Source organism: Barbus barbus (assembly GCF_936440315.1).
Source record: "Barbus barbus genome assembly, chromosome: 7".
Taxonomy (NCBI): domain Eukaryota; kingdom Metazoa; phylum Chordata; class Actinopteri; order Cypriniformes; family Cyprinidae; genus Barbus; species Barbus barbus.
In genome coordinates this window covers 35046076-35069496 of record NC_136735.1, presented here as the reverse complement: position 1 = coordinate 35069496, position 23421 = coordinate 35046076, and positions in this window count along the sequence as shown.

Here is a 23421-nt window from a genome sequence, read left to right as displayed (position 1 = left end):
TACAACCGGAGCACATGCCGCTGAGGTGAGGGGTGGGATGTTTAGACGCCCACTTAGCAATTACAATGCACTGGACTAGTTAACCAATCAGAGCCCATCGCGCATTTCTGAGGGAGAGGCTTCATAAAAGCAGGAAATGATCAGCGCGTTTAGAGGAGAAGGGACAGAGAGGTGTGGAATAAAGGTAAATACATACATACATATTTATTGATTTTTGTTTTTATGCAAATAAACTGCTAATGTCACGGGTATTAAACCTAACGTGCTAACACCATGCTTTACTCTTTGAGCTACACTACAGGAAGAAAAAGAAAAACAAAACTTCTTGTTCTCTCTGCACTCAGATAAAAGCAGCTTCAAATGTGCCTGCTGAGCTTGAGATCAAACTCTAGACAGGTGTGAATGCTGAAGAGAGAGAGAGAGCATGGCTCCAAACTCTCATGACAGACTGGAGTGATGCCATATTAGTCAGTGTGCAAGATTAATGTGATACACAGCACTTTGGACCTCACATGCTTTGCAGAGGGGAGAAACTTTGGCAGAGGCATCATATCAGAGAGATGTTTCAAAAGGCTGACTAGAAGCATTTCAGCTTAATGAGGCACTTGGCCAGGGCCACCGCAGGAATGATGTCTGAATCAAAAGAAGCAGAAAAGAGCATGGAAGCAGGGTGGGCGAGCTAAAGAGAAATAAAAAAGCCATGTGGGGGAAGAATGGCCAGACTGAAAGATATAGTTGCCTTTGAGGAGAAACTGTTGTCCGATGACGAGTAGCCTTGATGTGGCTGTCTGCTTTTTGTCTCTTTACATTACTCTTCTTTTCTCCTGGTCCTTCCTGTTTTATAGTGTGTAATAAAAACCTACAATGTGAGGATATAAATAAAACACTGAGGAACAAATTCCTTTGCTGGTGTTCAAACACAAGGATGTTCAGAGCCAATTTCATCCGTCTAGTTTTCATCCGTCTAGTGGTCTGAAAGATGTTCATCCACAAATTGAAATGCTTTCAACGTTTGCTGCACCCTTATATTGTCCAAAACCTGTGTGACTTTCTTTCTTCCATGGGGAAATAAGGAAATAAATAAATTAATAAAAAGCAATCCTTTACAGTGAAATCATAGAGCGACCACAGGCTCTTAAAAAAACAAAACTATAAGTTCTTGCCTGACTTTCCAAACAACATTAGTTTATTAAATGTTTTTAATAGGTCAGTAAGAAAGTCACTTCTGCTCACCAAGACTGCATTTATTTAATCAAAAAATACAGTATAATTAGTAATATTGTGAAATATTATTCAAATTTTTTTCTAATTGAATACATTTTAAACTGTCATTTATTCCTGTGCCACAAAGCTGCATTTTCAGCATCATTACTCTAGTCTTCAGTGTCCCATGATCCTTCAAAAATTATTCTAATATGCTGATTTTCTGCTCAAGAAACATTTGTTATTATTAGCGATGTTGAAATTGCTTGTGCTGCGTCCTATTTTTGTAGAAACCGTCATAATTTTGTTTCAAGGTTCTTTGACAAATTTAAAGTTCATAACAGAACAGCATTTATGGGAAATATAAATATTTTGTAACATTATAATTGTTTTTTCTGTCACTTTTGATCAATTTATTGTGGCCTTGGCAAATACAAGTTAAAAAAAAAAGTGTGGGTTTATTACATCATGAAAATGTGTAAATAATGACAGAAGGACCACGACGAGGTTTATATGTGCGTCAAATGGCGTAAGCGTGAATTAAATGTCCGTTTATGGTTTTGGTCCATCTTGTGTAATGCATGTAGACATGCTGAGCTTGAACAAGATTTATTGATAAGTTATTCACTCTCTTCAGGGCAAGTGCTGTTGAAGGACATGCATATGCTTCCAAAAAGTAATGTTGTAGACATAGATTAGTAAACCCTTTAGATCAGTTGGAAATGCAACAATATATAGATGTATTTATTTTGAATTAATTTATCTATTTATCTTTTTTTTCCAACATTGTTGGTCTGATTCCAGTGTTCATTCCATGTGAAAATAAATGAGCACTGGAATCAGACCAAAAAAAAACTTTTGACCCAGTTATTTGTAGCATGAAACATGATTTCAGATTACTCATATGTTGATACTAAATCTTTACATCATTGGCATATGTTCAAAGCCTCAGGCTTATTCATTTTGGCCTAACATGTGTGGGCAGCGAATATTGTTATTGGATAGGTCATGATAACAAATGTGATGCTTTATCCTAAAAGCATTATTTATTATGTTGTTGACCTTCATTACCCTTTTAGTGTCTACCTGCTGATATCAGGCCAGATATAATGCTGATATACAGATAATAAAATGGCAAAGGAAATGTAAACAATAAGTGTAATATTAAAATAAACATTTTACACTATTTATGCTAAATTTAAAGTAATTTTATACATTTTATATACATTATTATGGGATGAGGGGATGAAAGAATGGATGAACGTGTTTCACTCCGTCTCGAATCGCGCTTGCGGAAAGCGCTCAAGAAACAGTAACTTTTCCGCTGCTCGTTAAGCTTTCAACTCGTTTTTTAAGTTTTTTTTTTTGTAAGTAAGAGCAAGAGACTGTATGACATTCATGCGTATAGGGAGGATCGGCTCTGTTTACAAGTCACTCCGGACTACAGTTCCCATGATCCATTGCACTGATTGCACACACACAGCTGAAGGCACTGCTTACACATACGCGGCTGAATCCATTCAGACACGCTTTATAAGCCTTGGACTTCCTCTTTCAGATCGCTGTGTATTGTCTAGTGCAGGGGTGTCCAAACTACGGCCCGCGGGCCATCTGCGGCCCGCTATCACTCCTGTGGTGGCCCGCGAGGGATTTTTAAAAAAATTATACGAATCTGCAGAGGTGGGCAAACTATGGGCATTTTCATCCAGGCCGTAAGGCAGTTGTTCCAATATGCAATATCAGTAAAATCCAATAGATGGTGCTGTAGCCTGTAGTGCAGTCTATAACCCCTGATTTACACTGTCCCGCCGCTCCGACGCAGCCACCGGAGCTGATTGCGCCCACTCCAGTCAATTCGCAGCACGTTTCAGAAGCTGCTCTCCGCACGGCTTCGCCAAAGATAGGTGCCTAGTCTATTTTTGAATGACGCCACATTCTAGCCGCACAGCAAATACAATATAAAAAGTCAAAATAGCTATATACACTACAAAACTGGCACAATTGTAAATAAATGAACACTTTCACATTTTTAAAACATGTAACTTGTTTTGAAAAATGCCTTGTATTGGAACTGTTTTAAAAATGCTGAAAAGACTTTCCAGAATCAAAACAAATGCCAGCGTTTTGCTGTAATTTTTTGGGGAAAACATGGAAATAATTTGACGTTTTATCTTGCAAAGAAATGATTTCTTCTTCTGTTCTCCACACACATTTTTATGAAAATGGATATAGGCTACTGCATTTTTGTGCTGCGATTTCCAAAGCGACTTATATAAAGCAATCAAGGTCAAGCGCAAAGCGTGCACATTAGGATTGGTGAGGAATGAGAAAACGCAAGTGAGTTTGTATTGTGCATTTTCCAGCAATCACGCAGCTCGTTTCAGTTTATACAGAGGATGCGACCTACAGAGGATTCGACCTCCGGAGGACACATCCTTCTAAATGAGAGACAGCTATATACTGTGTAAACATTCCATGTCCATTATTGTGAAACCAGCGAGACACAACTAAAACACAGCTCTGATCACAGCGTCCTCCATCCTCCTGTTGTTAACGTCGCTGTTGTTTGTTTTCGCTGTTGAACGTCACGCACAAATGATGTCACTGTCGACCGGTTTACGTCACTTCCTAGTACCCACTGTCGGTGCGAATGCAACCCTTTAAATGGTACTGGGAAATAGTTCATGCAAAATCGTCCAAGTACTTTAGTACTGTACTTTTAGTTCTGGAACTAAAGCGAAAGGGGCTTATCTTGTCTGTCTGTCTGTCTATCTATCTGGCATTGAGATAAATTGAGAATGCCTTGCAAATACCGATATTTTTAAATTTAAATCAAATTTGAATTAAACTAGCAAATGGGATTTACATTTGCAATTCAAATGTAAATGAAAAATTAACATAATAATGAAGTGTAATGAAATACAAAACACATTGTTAAAACAAAACAAAATAAATTTATTTTGCACAACAATTAACGGCGACTGAGTGTTGCACAACTCTGACTGAAATCCAATGACGTCAAGGCTGTAATGTGATTGGTTATTAAAGGGATAGTTCACCCAAAAATGAAAATTCTGTCATTACTTACTCTCATGTCCTTCCAAACCCGTAAAGCTGCTGTTCATCTTCGGAGCACAAATTGAGATGTTTTTGATGCATTCCGAAAGTTCTCTGACCCTCCTATAGACAGCAAGGATCCTACCACGATCAAGGCTCAGAAACGTAGCAAGGAGATCTTTAAAATAATCCATGTGACATCAGTGAATCAACTGTAATTTTTACGAAGCTACGAGAATACTTTCTGTGCGCAAATAAAACAAGAATGTAAGGTCTGTTTTGGGTTTTGTTTCATGCTCTTGTTTTCGTGTCTTTTATTTTGAAGTTTCGTCCTGGTTCCTGTTTGTGTCAAGTTTCCCTTGCCCTCATGTCTCCTTGCTATTGGTTCCCTTGTTCTTTGGGTCACATTCTGATTGGTTCCCTTGTTCCATGTGTCTTGTCCCCATTGGTTTGTTCTTGTCATGTGAGCCTCTCTGTTTACTATAAGTAGCCATGTCTTTGCCTTGTTCCTTATCGTGTATTGTTGTAACCTGCTGTTGGTGAGGCTAGTCTGTTCATGCTATGCCAAGTCTGTTTCATGTCAAGTCTTTGTCATGGATTTCATGTTTTGTAAATAAACTGTACTTGGGTTCTCACTACACTCTCCTTCAGTGGACTCTCATTACAAAGAAATAATGATTACATTCAACAATTCGTCTCTGCGTCACCCTATAGTGCCATTTTGGAGAGTATCACACATCTAAACAATGTATGCCTGTGGATACATGTTTCCATCTGTCTTCACTTCAGCTCCCCAACATCATAATCCACTCGTAAATACTACTTCTCTTGGTCATTCATGTGCTCAGAACTCATAATTACAATCTTACCAACTCAACTTGAAGGGCACATTACATATTGACTTTTGCACATCAGGGTGGAAGAATACTTCATCTACCAGAATGCAACACCTTTGTCGAATTTCTGTGCAATTGCAATTCAGTAAATTCCTGTTATTACGATTCAAATTCTAATACAACTTGCTGTGTTATTGTAGCCAGTTCAATTCAAATTTACACTTATAAACAAGAACGTTCAGTTGCCCAGCTCTGATGTACAGTATATGTAGCAAACATGCATGTATTTCCATCAGCATGGCAGCAACGCTAAAAACAGTAAACATTAACAGTCTAACCCTAATGCATCAAAGTCCCATGTTTGAAGGTGACATTATACACTATGTGTATCACAAGCAGTCACCTGCACCAACTTGAACAGATTTTGGAAATTGGCATGTAATCCGGTGGGGAATGTGTTCTGTAAAAGTTCAAAGCATGTCTGGGGAAGTTATTTTCACCAAAGTCACCTCAGTGCATACTTGTCCAGATGATTGAGAGGGTGCTTGCATTTAAATGCGGATATGAATGTAAAAAGGAAATATTTTACATACTTGGATGAGTCTTGGTGCAGTTTACAGACAGTTTAAAGGGTCTAGGAAAGAGTGACTCTGTATGAAATTTATATATTATGAACAGTTATAATTAGATAAGTATATTAATAATTAATTTAATGTTTAATAAATAATTTAAATAATCAGATCAAATAAAAATACATTTCAATTGTACTTTGATAATTAAAAGTATTTTTTTTATTAATAAAAATGTAGTTCAAATATGAAATTATATCTTTAAAATTAAATTAAAAATACATGTTTTGAATTTTATATATTGTATACAATTTGTATAATGTATGTATAATTCATTATTATAATTAATATAATCAATTAATAATTTAATAAATTATTTTAAAATGTTCTTTATGTATGCATTTTTTTTTTTTGTTATGCTCCTGGTAACCTACTGTACCAACCGCACATATGAATTGGAGGATTTTAAATAGATATCTTAAAGGTACAGTGGCAAAAAAACAACAACTAAATAATGCCTGCTTGTGGTGCTAAAAATCTTTATAAGTGGACCTTAGGTGGGAAACAATAAACTCTGTAAATAAATGCACACAGTATATGGTCCCTTTAAATTTCATGATTTCCCATTACTGCGGACTGCTTTCATACATCTTCCATGGCCTTGAATAATGCCTCTGGGCTGACTCTTACATTTGTGCTGCTATGTCAGTCTGTTGAAAGAGGCTCTCTTCCCTTGCGTCTGGATCCTCTGTCTTCACTGCCTCTCTCCAGCCCTTTCTATTTCTCTTTCTAGCGCCTTCTGTCACAGTAGTGATAGCCTCTTGGAACTCAGTGTGAGTGTTGACCCACCTGTCAGCCAAGAACCTCCTGAGCCCCTGGATAATTCAGCGGATTGAGCCATGTGCTCCACATCACAGGAACAACCTCAAATATCTACATAGAGCGTCTGGACAGATAAGGAGATCTCATGTGGAATAATTCACGTACGATCACAGATGAGAAGGAAATGATCTCCACTGGCATCAGTGCTGGCATTATGAGGGCTAATCTAAATGATTTAGAGAGAAGGATACTTATTCCAGTCATAAAAAGGAGAATGCATTTAGTGCTTTTTGCCATCATACAAAAAAGGGTATGGGTCAAATATCAAATATAATATTTGTAAAAAATAAAAAAAACAACAACATTAATTTACCCAAACAAAACAGCTGGGGCTGGTTTATTTCTGATATGTTCTAGTGGCAACTAAGTAGTAGCAGTAATAATAATAATTCTGTAAATGTTGGGACGTTTTTTAAATTTGAATAAAATTAAAACTAAAAGACTTTCAAATCACATGAGCCAATATTTTATTCACAATAGAACATAGATAACATAATAAAATAAAATGTAAAAATGTTATGCACAAAATGAGCTAATTCCAAATTTAATGCCTGCTACAAGTCTCAAAATAGTTGGGACGGGGGCATGTTTACCATGGTGTAGCATCTCTGCTTCTTTTCAAAACAGTCTGAAGACGTCTGGGCATCGATGTTATGAGTTTCTGGAGTTTATGTGTTGGAATTTGGTCCCATTCTGATATAGGTTTCCAGCTGCTGAAGAGTTTGTGGTCATCTTTGACGTATTTTTCATTTAATGATGCGCCAAATGTTCTCTATAGGTGAAAGATCTGGACTGCAGACAGGCCAATTGACCACCCGGACTCTTCTACTACGAAGCCATGCTGTTGTAATTGCTGCAGTATGTGGGTTTGCATTGTCCTGCTGAAATACACGTCGTCTGGAGGGGAGCATATGTTGCTCTAAAACCGTTATATACCTTTCAGCATTCATAGTGCCTACCAAAACATGCAAGCTGCCCATACCATATGCACTTATGCACCCCCATACCATCAGAGGTGCTGGCTTTTGAACTGAACGCTGATAACATGCTGAAAGGTCTGCCTCCTATTTAGCCCGGATGACACGGTGTCCGTCATTTCTAACAAGAATATCAAATTTGGACTCGTCTGACCATAGAACACTTTTCCACCTTGAAACAGTCCAATTCTAAATGAGCCTTGGCCCACAGGACACAATGGTGCTTCTGGACCATGTTCACATATGGCTTCCCTTTTGCTTGATAGAGCTTTAGTTGGTATCTGCAGATGGCAGGGCGGATTGTGTTTACCGACAGTGGTTTCTGGAAGTATTCCTGGGCCTATTTAGTAATGTCAATGACAGAATCATGCCGATGAGTGTTTCAGTGTCGTCTGATTATTATTATTATTATTATTAATAATAAATACAAAACAGCTATTTAATACAATATAATTATAATAATATTTCACAATAATAGTGTTTTTACTGTATTTCTTTATCAAATAAGCACAGCATTTATGAGCAGAGATTTCTTATTTTTAATAACATTTAAAACCTTACCAACCCCAAAATTTTGAACAGTAGTGTAAAGGAGCAACCTTACAGAATGCCTTTCTTGCTTACATATATTTGTGTCGTTTAAAACAGCATCTTATGTAAAACAGGATCATATTTGCTTATGTGGAGATCGTATGCTGAAACGTGAATGGAAATGCAGAGATTTATGAATAGCTGTTCTGTGTTTGCTCAAACAATGACCTTTTGATTGAGCTGTTTTCCTTGTGTTTCCACCCTTGTGACATGCAGCAGTGTGTGTTGGAGCATGCGGTGTGTGTGAGGAAGTGAAGCGTCTCAGAGAGGGTGACTGCTTGGGTTCGTATCTATGGACTGGCCTTCTGCATATGCCTCACAGAGCATGAGGCAACTAGGGCAACTGTGTAGCCGCAGTCACATCCACAGGCTGAGCAAGTGTTTGCTTATGCGTGTGTGTGCGTTTTGTCTTCCAGCAGCTGTCAGTATCTTTCAAGAGCCATTGGATGTGAAGGCTTGGCTCTTCCTTTTGCCTCTGCATGTGGTGCTCCTCAGAGAAACGCAGCTGTGTTGGTTTGCCAGCTTCTTCGTGGAGGATTGTCAGATTTTTTATTTGCATTTGTTCCCAGGCCAATCACAGCCTCACCCCTAGCCACACTCTGGTCCACTAGCAAGAGCCGTGGACAAAATTACCTCCCACTTCACTGGGAATGACCCCTCCTTTCAATCTAGCCTCTAGATCCTCTAGATCCGGGGTCCTGTCCTGCAGTCTGCCAATGTCGCTGGCAATATTTTCCATCTAGTGGACTGCCATGCATTTTGCAACTAGTATATAAGGTTAAAGGAAAAGTTTAGCCAAAAATAAAAACATTGGCATCATTTATGTCTATGTGGTTCCAACACGATTTGAAAAAAACGAATATACAGTATATACTACTATTCAAAGGTTTGAATTATTTATTTTAGGTTTTTTTACTGCTTAAAGTCTCTACTGCTTGAAATTCAACATTGTGAAATATGATGGTTTCTATCTGAATAAATCTGCATTACATTTCTATCAGTGTTAATATATTTTTTCCTCTGTGATGGTAAATATGTATTTTACATTAAAAGAATAGTTAAAAAGTGCTCATCATTGATTCCAATCTGAAAACTTTATTTGTGTTAGGAATACAAATTAAGTCAGTTTTTGTTATTTATTTTTTTTTATTACATTTATACATCCTTGCTGAATAAAAATATTTAAAAAAAAATAAAAAACGGATAATATAATGTTATAATATATTATGATAATAAAACTGATAATATAATGTAAAATTATTTATATATATATATATATATATATATATATATATATATATATATATATATATATATATATATATATATGTATATATATATATATATATATATATATGTATATATATATATATATATATATATATATATATATATATATATATATATATATATATAGTGAACATTGTAGGTATGGTCAATTAAGCAGTAGCACACCTAAAAAACGCAATATTCCTTGCCCTCAAATAATATAATATTTAAATATTGTGCATATGTCTTTCCAGCTTGTATTTGGGGAAGAAACATATGCCAAAGTAACAGGCAGTAGAAGGCTGTTTGCAGAAAATGAGCCTTAAATTCACGTGACATGTGAGGCGTGCTGTCAAAGCACTGGATCTTAAAGTGCTGAGTCAGAAGTCTGTTCTGAAAGAACAGTTCCTGTGCGTCCCCTAAATTATTCCTTCAATTTGTTTATGTGACAGGCAGCTTTTAGCGGTCACTCATCTTTAAGCCACCACCATTTTTATATCCGAAAAGATGGGTACATGTAACCAATCCTGTAGTCCTTCAGACAGCCATTGATTACAATGTGTCACAGGAGTCTCAACTAAATCTTTAATTTAAACGGGACAGTAAATAAAGATTTTAAAGCATGATACCATGTGTATGTTCTTCAAACTTCTTTTAGAAGATGTTTAGTGAAAAAAAAAAAAAACTATGGACCTAATATTTAATCATCAAGCACTTATAAATCTCAAAAGAACTGCTGTATTCAGCGTATGCAGTGTTCTTGATTAGACAGGCTTCTTCGGAGACTTGCTATGAAATTTAAAGGATATTTCAGTTCTTAAGATTCAATACAAGTTAAGCTCATCCAACAGCATTTGAGTCAAAATATTGATTAGCACAAAAAAAGCTCTTTAAAAATCTAAAAACATTTCTCTTACTCAAGCAGTGAAGAATGCGACCAGCAACGCAAAGGTCATGGGTTCGAATCCCAGGGAATGTTCTTGATAAAACCAGGTTCTTTGGAGACCTAAGACTTGATTTTACAACAGTTAATACTGATTAGAGAAAAAATAATAATCTAGCTCAAACAGTTGCAGATAAGACTAGCATGGTCATGGGTTTGATTCCCAGGCAATGCAAGCGACAAAATATATGCAATGGCAGTTGCTTTGGATAAAAGGAAATGCTGAAGGTATAAAAGTAGAAAAAAAAAGTTAAGCGAGACGCTTCAAATGGCTATCATCATTTTTACAGTAATTTTAGGCATTATGTTGCCGTGGAAACAAAGTTGTAAAATTGAATAGAACTATACACAGTAATGTATTTTTTTTGCTCCCACACTAAAATCATGACACGTATTGTGAAATCCACATTGTTAAATGTAATGTATGTGTTATAAAAAGCAAAAAAAAAAATGGTTATGGTCTTATTATTATTTTAGGGTTTTAAGCATTACATCGTCATGGAAACTAAGCTGTAAAACTTCACACAGAACACCCCCCCCCCCAAACTAAATCATGTTAACACATTTTAAAACTCACAAGACATTCATTCATTCATTTATTCATTTATTTGTTTATTTAAGAGATTTAAATAAAATGTTATGTGTGCATATAGACATACAATTATTAATTTATATAGCGCTTTTAACAATTGATTGGTACAATGGTACATATGTATTTATGTGTATGTGTGTGTGTGTGTGTGTTTATATAAAATATTAAGACATCTCCAAAAACTTCATGATGTTGATGTCATTTTTCCAAAATCTTTTTTGGTTTAAATTACTTTTTGTTGTAATTAGCATTATAGTGTGAGATAAACTTCTACTGTTAAAAAAAAAATGGTGTGGAAACAATTTCACTAAGAAATTAATTAATTTCACAAATAATTACAGGAAATATTAAATGTGAAATTTTAAGTAAAATTGTGAATAGAAAATCTACTGTCATAATAAATAAAAAAAATTCTACTTTGCCTTATTATGACACAAACCTGTATAACGCCAGCAGAAGCATTGCAGAGGAGGTTAGCTTTTGGGATAATTAGTTGGTAATTGTGTGTTGTCAAGCTCTGGATAATTTAGACCAGTGTTTTCCTTCCTGTCCCCTTTGTTTCCCTGACAAAACACGCTCAAACACGGTGCCAGGCATCCCTAAAGGTTAATTGGTAATGATCCCAGACAACCTTGCTAGCCATGGTAATTCAGTTGCCATAATTGCTCGGCAGAGGACTACTAACACCAGGGCAGCATTCAGACTTGTGCTGTTGCATTCGGGTGACCTTTAGCTGGCACAAGCGACTCCGATATAGACCATAAACTGAGAGAGTAGGAGGGAGAGAGAGATTTGGCATCTCTCAATGAAACTGTTAGCAGAGGTTAGGAAACTCTGAACAGAATGTCTTGGTCAATGTTTTAATATAACATGAAATGCAAATAAGTCTTAGTATCTTTGCTGTTCTGTCTGGTGGCGTTTCAAACGAAAGTAAGAATTACCTCATATGTCAGTAAACAGTATAGCCCATGGTCGCTATGAGGAAACTTTTATGATTTATGATCATATCATTTGCTGGGTAAGTAATTTGTTTTGAAACTCATTTACATGTTAGATAGGATTTACAAGAAGTGTTGTAATTGACAACCAAAACTAAAACTATAAAAAATATGAATAAAATAAACTGAACATATACATATTAGATTAATAACCTAAACATAAATTTGTAACTTATTTCAGCCGTCACCATTTCTTATTTTAGGTTGTTTTTTTTTTCTAGTTAAGTCAAAGCAGTAAAGTTACAAGTTATTACTAAGTTAATTAAAATTAAATTAGAAACTGACCAAAAGCTTAAAAAATTACAATAGCCCATAACAAAATGACAAAAACTTAAAATGAACGTGAAAACTTAAAATAAAAGCAAAATCAAAATATGAATAAATACTATAATTATAAAATAATTTAAAATACGTTTAGTATAAAATAATATATACAATAATAGTATAAAATATTTATACTATTATAATAGTAGTATAAATAAAAAAAACAAAAACAGATTTTATATATTTTCATTTTACATTTATATTTTAGATGTTTTAATCCAAATAGCATTCAAGTTCTACCTTGTTTTTTTTATTTAAAAAAATAGAACAATAAAATACAAATAAAATAAAAAACTAATTTTAAAAATAAAGACACAAATGCTGAATTTTTATGCAAAAGTCAGAAGTGTATATGGAAAAACCTTTGAGTCGTGAACACGTCTGTGATGCCAGTGTACAGACATACACTGTTTGAGCTACCTGCCATGATTTCTGGGAATTTATGTGAAGTTTTATATATTTTTTTTCTTCTTCACAAAGCAATCAGTTGAGTTGCTCTGCCAGGTCCAGTCTTTACATAATGGATGTATTAAAGAATAGAGTATTTCATGAATTAAACAGGGAGATGATCATAAATTGATATGGAGTTATGAGAATCAGGGTTGAAAGTGTATCAGTGTGGGTGTATGAATGTATTTGTTAATGCTGTTTGGCTCCTATCAGTTCTGCGCTGAAAATCCATTTGACTTTTTCACAACAAAAACATGTGAAAACAGCAAATGCAAGTGGTAAACAGCAGAAGAATAAGTATTAAAGCAGCAAACAGCAGTCCTGCCCACTTGTTTAAATTTCTTTGCATCTGCTGGAGGCCTGTTATCAGCCTTCCCGCTAAGTATAGGAAATGCACTTTCATGTCCTTTCATTATCATAGACATTATGTGAAGCTTACAGCCATACTGTGAGATTTGCTTTGAGATTGCAATGCATGAGCAAAGGCCCGGGCAGAAATTCAGAAAGGGAATTTGTTTGACAACTGCTGCACTCTGATCTCTGTGCTGCGATGTGCAGGCTGGGTCAATGGGATTCCAGCCAAATCGGAGCACAGAAATCTCTATTCATGCACTAGAATGCTATATATTTAATTGTATTTGGGACTGAGTGCATTGCATGTATCCGCTAATAAAGAAAAGAAAATGAAGGGGAAAAAATTATAATTGTGTTAATGACAATTAAGCAAGTGTTTTGTACTTCCCTTTATTCTCAATTACGATATATGGGGGGGGGGATTACTTTTCCATTAATTTTACAGATGTTTCTATTAACCCTAAAACACAAAATTCAATATACAGGCACAAGACCTGTATACACTTGTATATAAATACAGAAAATTCCTTGATATTAATACAGTACATTGTGCCCTATTTTTACAGATTATTTTACTGTAAAAATAAACATTTAAGTTAAAATGAAAAGAAAAATCTAACAGGAAAAACTAATTAAAATATTATAAATAATTTTGAAAGGCAACAGGACAATTTAATATATAATAATTTTACATTTTTCACAGTAGAAAAAAATAAATAAATATAAACATTATTGTCAGACAAGTCTAAAATAGCCACGTCACATTTTTTTATTTAATCATATTTTTATTTTAACCACCAAAACATTAATTTAACATAAATTCCCATTCATATTGCATAATAAATTAATCTAATCCATAAGAGAAAAAACAAATAATATTCCTTAAAAAGGATTAAGCTACAAAAATAGTTTTAGGATTGACTGATGCATAAATAAATGCTTCATTCTTATTGTTATTATTATTATTAATATTCTGAAAATAATGATAAATAATAAAAAATAAACAAAACATGATACAACATATAATAATGTAATTATATAAAATGTCCGTAAATTATTTTATTATAATTTTCATCAGCTCCTCTGTCTTTCTCTCTTATTATATAGAGATAAATGGCATCCTGTAACACAATGGCTTTTGAAGGGTTGGGTAAATACGTTTATCATTCAGTGTCTCTATTAAAGCTAAATTATGTTTTCAACCCTCCTAGACATTCAAGAGGCAAAGGATTGTGCCCCGAGCAACAGATGGGACACCTCCACATGTTGTGATTTACACCATCTGCTAACTGCTGAATGAACAATGGCTGCTGACGAAGGCTTGTATTGTCTGTCACATATCAGGTCTGTGCCGAAACCCCCCGTAGAACACGGTTCCCCAGTGCTCTAATTATTTGCGCCTCTCGCTATCCTGCTGCGCTGAACCTCGTTAAACACTTGTCGCCAAGCTTCCTCAACTCTAATCCCAACCCTGCTAGCTTGCCTTATCTAGATCCTTCAGTGCCTTTGCTTGCCATGCATGTTGAGGAAGAGTCTTTCCAGTTCCCGAGGGAGATTAGATAAGCCGCTTTATGGTTACCAGAGGAGGAGGTTGACTGAATACGTGCATTTGTTGTCGGCTTTTACGCTTTCTTGCTTTGTGTTTTCAACATACCTAAATCCGATTTTTTTGTATTTTTTTTTATTCTGAACTAATCATTGTTTTCCATGGCAAATAATCAAAAATTGAGCAGATTCTTACATAGTGTATGCTTTGTTTTACCCAGAACACCTTAGTTGTAGGGTTATTGTAGTAAACTAAAACTAAAACCATAGCAAAAATATATACAATATATATATATATATATATATATATATATATATATATATATACAATATATATATATATATATATATATATATATATATATATATATATATATATATATATATATAAACTAAAAGTGATATTGTAGTATCACTGAGATACTAATAATTCAAAATGTTTTGATTTAGTTTTTAGTTTTAGATTTTCTGTTTTCATTTTTAACTTGAATGTTTAATTTTGTTGTGTTTTTGTAATTTTGTTGTTATTTTCAGTCCAATCTCACGGCAATTTGTACATATTTTCACGAGGTGGCAGTTCATAAAAATTTGTACGACCTACATTTTTGCTAAATTGTGCGTATTTTACGAGTTGCATAATTTGTATGAATTTGTACGAATGACCTAAAGCTAACCGTGCCCCTAAACCTACCCGTCGTTCAAGTGAGCTCGTACGAATTAGCCACCTCGTAAAATACGTACACATTGGTAGTGAGATTAGCGTTGTTATTTTAGTCAATCAAGTTAAATTCAATGAAAACTAGAAACTAGTTGAAATAAGTTAGAGGTTTATTAAATGTTTTATATTTGTATTTTTCTTTTAGTTTTAGTTAACTATAATAACCATGATTTGTTTCTTACAAACACTGCTTTTGACTACACACACACACACACACACACACACACACACACACACATACATATATACAGTGGTGGAAATGGCCAAAAATTCACTGGGGGGACTCCAGCTTGTCATCTTTTGTGGCAAAAAAAAAAAAAAAAAGATTTATAAACTTTTATCGAAAATTTGTATTAAACAATAAATTCAATTACAATAAGATACAATCAGGAAGAACAAGTCACTAGTCAAATTAAATCAGCATCAACAATTCATCTCTCACAGAAGAGCACAAATGTGGCATTAAGGAATATTTACAGTCTTTTTGACAAGACTCAGAGGTGGTATTAATGCATTTCATAATTACAATGTTATGAAATTAATGATTTAAATATAAAGTTTTGATTATAGGAATATTAAATTATTTAAATGACTTGATTTTTACTTTAAATATGAAACCGCCAGTAGGTGGCAGCAAGTCACTGAATGATTCATTCAAACGGCTGATTCATTTAGGAACGAAGCAAGTGACTCTCTTTATAAATGGGTCATTGAATCATCGACTCACTAGATTTGTCCAAAAACAAAGATTCATTCATAAATGAAACAGCACTGTGTTTGCTTGGAGAGGCGCACTTCGGGACTATATACAAGTCCATAATCCATAATAACACATTCTCCAGTGAAAAAGCTTTTCTAGTCATCAAAGAAGTCAATTAATGTAGAAATGACGCGCTAATGAGATATTTAAACTAATGTGAAATCAAGGTGTATACAAGAGGAGAAAATATCATTTTAAATTGACGTAAAAGGTGGCAGGTGTATATATCCATCTATCATCAGCACGTCAGCATGATGGCGATGAGAACGTGTTCATGTTTGTGCACCTGAAGTTAAATCTAAAGTAATTCAGCACTTTGATTTATAATTTCTCCCTTACCTCATAATTCACTATGACCTCCATTCGATCACTGCGCTGAATGGTTTAGCACTCTTTTAATTAAACCAATCTGCTTTTAAATTGAGGGTGCCATTAAATTTATTGGTAAAAAAAAACTAAAAAACTTTCCCTATTGAAATTGAAAAGCAGTTTTCAATTCATTTAAAGTTCACTCCCTATTTCTCCCATAATTATTTTGCGCTCATGTCCATCTCTGTTTATTCCATTCCACTGTTGATGTTTTTAATTAAAAATGAAATGACTAACAAATGGAAATATTATTTGTGTAGAAGTATTCCCACATAAAGAGATCAAAATGTTCAGAAGTGCGTATGAAAGTAGAGTTTTCGAGCATAATTGTATCTTCTGGTTTTTGCTGTTGCATTAAATGACTGAATAAATTAATTAATTAATGAAAATTGCCTTAGTGTTTAATGGTCTTCCACCATAATGTCCTCTGTGACAAACACCTTGGGTGCCGCAGTGCCACTGTATTTATTTCCAGGCTGTGTTTCTCCATCAGTTTAGTAGCTTTGTGAGTGGTCATTAATTACAAAGGTAATTTACAAAATGCATAAATTTGTCATCCAAGGTTAATGACAAAGCCTGCCACAGTGAATATAATTTTCTTCATAAAATAGGCTCTGTGAGTGTGTGCTTATCCTCATGGATATGCATCCCACACTGTAAAAAGTGCAAATGTGCATCCTAATGAGCTGTTTCCACCCGATCCAACCCTCAAAAACTGTTGTTGGTGTAACCGAGTCAAGTTGTTTCAGGCTGATTAAAAATCTGACAATTTAAATCAATTCATATTTAAATTTAACATAGGATGCACTAACTTGACTTGGATGTGTACAGAAGTGCTGATTTTCATCATATGGATAGAAATATCCATGTGAAACCTTTCACATCATACTGTACGTTTGTCATAATATGAGTTATGAAAAAAAGGGGATTATAATTCCATTTTGCTAAATAAATACATAAAAAATTAAATATTCAGAGGCAATTTAACAATGCTGATAAATGATTGGTTTCCATTTGACAATAATAAAAATACAGAGGAGTGCTATACGCAGAACAATACACCAAGATCTGTGAAAAGAAGTCCATGGTTTATAAAGGATGTGTGATTGTGAGATGGTTCTCAGGTGTGAGCATGTGATTGAGACAGCTGTGTGTACTTAGTGCAATGAATGATGGGAAATGCAGTCCAGGGTAAAATGTGACAGTCTGTGTGGTGTGAAGGACAATGTGATGGAGGAGTGATCTCTGGTGGTGAGTAAACGGAAGTTCATAGACCAGATTTGTGACTATAATATAATATAATATAATATATTATATATATATATATATATATATATATGAAATAAATGTTACTTTTGTGAACGTCATATGGGTTTAAAACTTGAGGTTAAGTTTTTTGGCTAACAATATTATAGTATATTCTTTATAATTATAAAATATAGTTATATAAAATATAAACCTAAAAAAAATATTGTTTCACCATTTTATATTCGTTTTGGATTTATTTATTTATTTATTTTAATTTACTATTTTTTATTTTGTTTTTATACAAAGTGGAAATCGTTTTCAAATGCTTTTGTGCAATCCTTTTTTTCCCCACCATCCTCACTCGAATGGTCAAATAAATGCATTTTCATATCACTAAAATCACTGTAATTTTGAAATTGCAGGCTTAGTCCCCTCAGCCTCAGTGACATCTTGTTTGGACATGAGCCCAACGTAATCGCTGCTCCGAATCTCAACCGACACATAAAAAGGCCATGTCAATTTTGTCTACTCTGGCTGAGATCACCATTAAAAGCTCTGTGCCACTTGATGTTGTTGTGTACGCTTGCTTGGAGTGCAATAATTGCAGGCATACAACTCTGTGCGCTTTTGATGCAAGTTTACACTGCGCTTGTGCTTACTTCATGCTTATGTTGCTGCTGGGCCTCTAATTCACCAACCTTGTGATTCATTTCAAGCTATTGATTTTGAAAAACAATGATAAGGACTAAGCCGCGAGATGAAAAATAAGCAAGAAAAAGATGCTCTTAATTGAATCGAGCACTGCTGGCAAAACCTTCAGCAAGCTCTCCTCTCATCGACAAGCTAGAATTATAACAAAAAGCAGCATTTATCTTGAGAGTGACTTTGGTTTATAACAAGCTCAGAGATTCAGGTAGGTCAGTGTTAGGATACAGTGGTAACATGAAAGTGATAAAAGTGTTTTTCGAGACGCCAGATGCAGTCAGTAAATACACTTGGTTTGAACCTGAGCTGTTGGTTATACCTGATAGAACTGTACTGATATAATGACACAAGTGCGCATTTCTTTCCTGAATGCCTGAAGGTTATTATTCTGAAAGAAGTCAGTTGCAGCAGTCTTCTGTGTGGTAATTATACAGAAATATTAGTGATTTTTCAGGTGTGAAGGTATAGATGAAAAATGAGGGAAATATATAAATGTGGCGTTTCAATAGCTGAATGCTTGCATGAATACCTTTGAGTTGAAGTTTGCTTAAATTCAATTTCCAAGGATTCAAAATCAAAAGTTTGTGTGTATTTGACCGTATGAAATGGTAAAATGCATAATTAAAATGCATAATGAAATAATAATAAAAAAAATATTAAAAGAACAGCAACAACAACATAATAATAATAAAAATAATAAATTATCTTATTTAGCAAGTTCTTAAATGTATTGTTAATTATGCATTTCAATCATTCATATTGGCACACAAACACACAAAATATGTATGCGTGTATGTGTGTATATATATATATATATATATATATATATATATGTATATATGTGTGTGTGTGTGTGTGTGTGTGTTATTACTAGCTTCATGCATGAATAGCATTGAGTTGAAGACTGCTTAAGTTAAATTGCCAAGGTTTAGGATCAAAATGTGTTGTGTATTTGACCATATTAAATAGTAAAATGCATAATTAATAATAATTTATGCAGTTTTAATAATAAATACAAATAAAAATATATGTATGCAATTATTATTATTAGTGTTGTTGTTGTTGTTGTTATTATTAAAGTGTTAATCTAAAACAAAATATTTTATTTTTTATGTAAAAAAAAAACGATTTTAAGATTTACTGTTAATTATGCACGTATGTCAATATTATTCTTTCATAATTGTATAATTGGTTTCACTCATGCATGCATGCATTCATTAATACTACAGGAATTATTATATATACTGTACATTTTTCTTCAGTACTAGATATAAAAGCTAGACACTAATAGTTAAGTAAGCTTACTAACTATAACTCTGTGATGTAATGAATAGAACAAACAACTAAATAAATAAATACACACATACATAAACAAATAAATAAATAATTTGTGACTTGACAGAAATGCAGGCCTCTGATCAGTTTTCCAAGTTCCCAAATCTTTACATTCCCAAATATGACATAACATAATCCCACTGGTCTCAGGTCAGCAACATGGGAAAACCATGCAGTTCCCCCTTCAAACAATCGTGCGAAATTCCCCCGCAGTACATCATGCGGGATCGCTGTCCTGCCAGCCGAGCTATTGATTTAGTCTGCGCTCTTGACCTTCCAATTTCTGTACATGAATCACCTGCACAACCATTTTGTCCAATAAAAGCATTTTCATTTTCATCTCATCCGCACTCGAGATGTAATTTAGCTTACGTACTCACTTTAGCCTGCAAAAATATCGTCCGCTGATTTTCTCTCAAACACTGTGACCTCAAACGGGCTGCTGTATTTGTGCACTCAGTGTTTCCTGCCGACAAGAATGTTTTTTATTGTGGCCATCTGTATAGTCTGTGGGGAAATGTTATTTGGGCCACATCATAACAGGGCTGCCATCAAATTTAGGCATTATTTGCATGTTTTAACAACATTTCAATGCAGGAAAGATCCGAAAAACAAAACTAAATCAATTAGTCGGTGAGTAGCCATTTCAGATCTCATATAGGATAATGGATTTCAATGATTTGACAAACAAAGCTGGGTAAAAAACTGACAATCTGATCTGAAAAAAGAGGAATTGAGAGTGTTGCTTGCTTGTGTGAAATGAGCCACCGCAAGTATTGTGGGTGGTTGCCAGGTCACCATTTTTCTCTAGTATGCGGTTGATAAGGTATTCTGAGTGGTGTTGACATGTTGCTATGCAGTTACAAGGGGATTCTGGGTTGTTGCTAGGTGGTTGCTTAGTGCCATCCCCAAGTCTGTAATATCCTGGTCTGGAGATGCCCCTCGGGTTCCTCCTTTAACGTGAGTGTTGATTTTTTTTGGCTGTTTTGTCATCTGCCAGGAGAGAATACTAGTCTTTGTGTGTGTGTGTGTGTGTGTGTGTGTGTGTCACCCTGGACCACAAAACCAGTCTTAAGTCGCTGGTGTATATCTGTAGCAATAGCCAAAAATACATTGTATGGGTCATTTTTCTTTTATGCCAAAAATCAGAAAAAGTAAAGATCATGTTCCATGAAGATATTTTGTGAATTTCTTACCGTAAATATATTAAAACTTAATTGTTGATTAGTAATATGCATTGTGAAGAACTACATTTAGACAGCTTGAAAGGCAATTTAATCAGTATTTAGATTTTTTTGCACCCTCAGATTCCCGATATTCAAATAGTTGTATCCCGGCCAAATATTGTCCTGTCCTAACAAACCATACATCAATGAATATATATATATACATAACATATACACACACACACATTTAATATTAAATATTTATAAAATGTATGTGTGTATTTATTTACGGATTTATTTATTTATTTATTTACCTGCACATTCTTGATGAACACATCTGGTTGTCCTCAGGCGGGGTGGAGAGGCTCAGTGGGGGCTGAAGTGCCATGCGTTTTCTTTTACACTCACATCAGAGGATTTGATTGCAAAGGGCAAAGATCTGATTAGAGAGGCAGGGCTCTAAAAGACTTCAAGGTACTCCTCACTGCTCAATGATAGGATACAGCGATGTTCAGCACACTTGTTTTATTTTTACTTTCAAGAGTATCAGTAATATTTGCTCTGGCAAGACTGAAGTTGAAGGGAATTATATCTGGGTTGCAGCAAACCCTTGGAATGAAAGTCATTAAAATTCAAATTCCATAGATTTGAGTTGCTGTGACTTGACTTGAATGAATATTAGTCACGTCAAGGGAAGATCTTTTGTGAGCGAGATTGTAGTGATATTTTTTGTGTAGTTGTTTCGCGCTTCACAAGGTCGGAAAATTTTGTATATATAAATAAATAAAAAATAGACATGAAGCTGTAGTGTGTGTGGAATAGGGTTGACAAAGACAGCCATGCAAAATGCAAGTCTTTTGGATAAACTGACCCAGAGGCAGATGCTGATGTATTGCAAATAATACAACGATGTGCAAAAATGTTAATGGTAAAGTTAAGGAGAGTTACAATGTTCAAAGGCAGTTTATATTATTGTTCTTATAAATTATTTGTTTCACACACCTTAGCAAAATCTTCACACAGAATTGGAAATACATGGGTTGGGAAGGGGTATTTTTATATATATATATATTGTTTTTTTTTTTTTTTTTTGCACTGCGTTTTTCAAGCTTCTCTGTGTCGAAAAAGAATATGTACAGTATGCTAAGCAGCCAGATTCCTATCATGATTTGTTTGATATGACTTTACGGCATGACTCTGCAAGAAATATTGAAGTTTTATGTCCTTTTCCAAGGGATATAGAGCCAGTCGGGCTGTGTAAGCGCATACATCTTTGTGGATAATCAATATTCAAACCTATTCTAGGGCTTCAGCAAGCAGATTCTAGCTTCTCTGAATATTTCTGGAGTCTTAGTGGACCGATAGAGAATTTCAAATATGTGTTTCTTTTGACAGTGTACATAATAGAAATAATTTATTTGAGAAAGTTTGCATTTGTTCAAGTAGTTACATTCATCTTTTTTCAGCTCTGTTGAGACTGATTTGACATGATATCGTGGGTGTAATGAAGAAAGACATTTGAGGAACAGGGATTTATTAACATATAATAAATCCACTGTTTCCAATGCAGTCCAAAGTAAATGCCATTTTGTGAGCGTTAAATTAGGACAGTAAAATGCACAGGCTAGTGCCAGGTTAGTTAAGATTAGGAATAGGCATACACATCAGTCATTTGAAATGAGCAGATATACAATAGATCTCTACAATAATTATTGATCAGTATAGATTTAACGAGGCTGGAGAACATATAACTCCACTTTCCAGTAAATGACAAACAAGCAACAGATGTAGTAAGACAAAGTTTTGAATTGAAGCTGAGCACAGACTTTCATAAAAAAAAAAAAAAAAAAACATGTTTAGGCTGTATGGCTGAATTTAATTATTTATTGTATTACTTGTTCATTAAATCGTTTTTCAAATACATCCACTTTACTGGCAAATCGTATGAAAGCCCATTTCCTCAAAATTTTGAGATAAAAAGTAATTATGAGATAAATTGTCCAAATTTTGAAAAAAAAAGGAATTATGGCTTTTTGACATATGTCTGTCATTATGACATGAAAAGTTATAATTATGAGATAAATAGTCAAACTTATGATATAAAAAGTCATCTCATAATTATTATTGTATGCTATAATTTTTACATAACATAACATAGTATCTCATAGTTTTTTATTTTTTAATGTCACAATTATATTTTGTTCTCACCATTTTTGACTAAGTATCTCATAATTGCTGACTTTATCTCATAATTTCAGATTTTTATCTAACAGTTACAACTTATTTGACTTATCTCATAGTTATTGACTTTTTATCTCATACTTACAGCCTTTTATCTCATAGTTATGACTTAGTATTTTGTAATTATGACTTAGTATATCATAATTATGATTTAGTCATTCTTTAATGATTTTTCTTATGTGGCAGAAATGAGCTTCAATAAAATCATGCTAATTGCCTTTGAATAAAACATGTTTCAAAATAGCCTAGTTGTTCCTTTCCTGACTCATTCAGAGTTTGAAAGAATATT